The 2,373-nt window shown below is 32.1% G+C and overlaps 1 non-coding gene across 1 annotated transcript; it reads left to right on the top strand.

Moving 5' to 3' along the window:
* Positions 1–669: 669 nt before the first annotated feature.
* Positions 670–797, top strand: LOC136327557 (small nucleolar RNA SNORA27). The gene has a single exon (XR_010729750.1). It is a non-coding gene; the product is annotated as a small nucleolar RNA SNORA27 (small nucleolar RNA).
* The last annotated feature ends 1,576 nt before the right edge of the window (positions 798–2,373 follow it).

Genomic DNA, 2,373 nt, shown 5'->3' on the forward strand with positions numbered 1-2,373 from the left:
AGTTTATATCATTACAAGATTATATAAAGAAATAAGAAAGATCCGAATTAAACAACTTAACATCGCATCTTAAGGAACTAGAAAAAAAAAGAACAAAGGCAACCCAAATTCAGCAGAAGAAAATAGTAAAAATTAGAGCATAAATAAAAGAAATTGAGAACAGAAGAACTATAGAAAAAATTAATACAACAAAGATCTGGTTCTTTGAAAAGATCTATAAAATTGATAAACCCCTGGCTAGACTCAGTAAAGAAAAAAGAGAAAGTTCTCACATAAACAAAATCCAAAATGAAAAAGAAAAATTATCACAAATTTTGTAGATATACAAAGGGTCATTGTATAATACTATGAAAAATTATATGCCACCAATTCAACAATCTATATGAAATGGAAAAATTCCTAGAACTATACAATTTTCCTAAACTGAGCCATGCAGAACTGAAAACCCTAAATAGACACATAAGCAGGAAGGAAATAGAAACAACTATCAAAAACTTCCCCAAAAATAAAAGTCCAGGACCAGACAACTACGTTAGTGAATACTACCAAACATTCATAGAAGAGTTGGTTCCTATGCTTCTCAAAGTCTTCCAAAATATAGAAAAAAAGAGCAATACTCCTGAACACATTTTATGAGGCCAACATAACCCTCATATCAAAACCTGGCAATATCCCCTTTTCACTTTGCCAGTAGGACTTGTGTCTTTATTGGTCATTCAAGTGGGGCAAAGGAAATAATCCTTTTAAAATTCAAGCAAACTGGGTGTTTGTCTTGCATCCTGTCAGAGGAAACAAATTGAAAGTAAAAAAAAAAAAAAAAACCTGGCAAGGATATTACAAAACAAACAAAACATCTACAAACCAATGTCTCTTGTGAATACAGATGCAAAAATCCTAAGCAAAGACTACACATAAAGACTAATAGAAACAATAAACAAATACAGTAAGGTCACAGGGTATAAAATCAATATAGAGAAGTTTATTGCTTGCATATATGCCAACAATGAAACCTTGGCAAATGGACTCAAAAAATAATCCCTTTTATGTTGCAACAAAAAAAAATCTAGATATAAACTTAACAAAGAATGCAAAAGATCTATATAACAAAAACTATAAAGCATTATTAAGGAAAATTGAAAAAGACACAATGAAATGGAAAAACATTTTATGCTTATGAATAGAAAGAATAAACATAGTTAAAATGGCCATATTACCCAAAGCATTATACAAATCTTAAGACTTAAATGTAAGTCATGAAACCATAAATATCTTGGAAGAAAACATAGGTAGTAGACTCTCAGACATCTCTTATAACAACATTTTTGCCCATATATATTCTCAAGAAAGTGAAATTAAAGACAAAAATATACAAATGAGACTATACCAGACTAAAAAGTTTTACACAGCAAAGAACACCATTAACAAAATAAAAATGCATATCATTTTATGGTAGAACATATTTGCTGATATGTCTGATAAGGGTTTAATAACCAAAATTTATAAAGAACTTCTAAAACTCAACACCAGGAAGGTAAACAATCCAATTTAAAAATGTCTATTCAGGGCCTGACCTGTGGTGGCGTAGTGGATAAAGCGTCCACCTGGAAATGCTGAGGTCACCGGTTCAAAACCCTGGGCTTGCCTGGTCAAGGCATATATGGGAGTTGATGCTTCCTGCTCCTCCCTCTTTCTCTCTCCCTCTCTCTCTCTCTCTCTCTCTCTCTCCCTCTCTCTCTCCTTTCTAAAATGAATAAAAATAAATAAAAAATTTATTTGACCAACAGTCACCCCACTAAATTAAAAAAAATTTTTTTAATAAAAAAAAATAAAATAAAAATGTCTATTCAGGGAACTTGAATAGACACTTTTCCAAAGAGGACATACAGATTGCCAATAGACATATAGAAAAAATGCTCAGTGTCACTAATCATTAAAGAAATGCAAATTAAAACCACAATGAGATATCACCTCACACCTGCTATAATAGCTTTTATTAACAAATCAACAAACAACAAGTGCTGGTGAGCATGTGGAGAAAAGGAAACCTTCCTGCAATGCTAGTGAGAATGCGGCTTCATGGAACCACTGTGGAAAATAATATGGCATTTCCTCAAATATTTAAAAATAGAGCTGCTTTATAACCCAGATACCCCACTTCTAGGAACATGTCCTAAGAATACCAAAACACTAATTTAAAAGAAGATATGCACCCTCATGTTCATTTCAGCATTGTTTACAATAGCCAAGATCTGGAAACAGCCCAAGTGTTCATCCGTAAAGGAGTGGATAAAAAATTGTGGCACATTTACACAACAAAATATTATGTCATTGTAAAAAAAGGAAGGAAATCTTACCTATTGCAACAGCATGAAT

Source organism: Saccopteryx bilineata, chromosome 2 (assembly GCF_036850765.1).
Source record: "Saccopteryx bilineata isolate mSacBil1 chromosome 2, mSacBil1_pri_phased_curated, whole genome shotgun sequence".
Lineage (NCBI taxonomy): Eukaryota > Metazoa > Chordata > Mammalia > Chiroptera > Emballonuridae > Saccopteryx > Saccopteryx bilineata.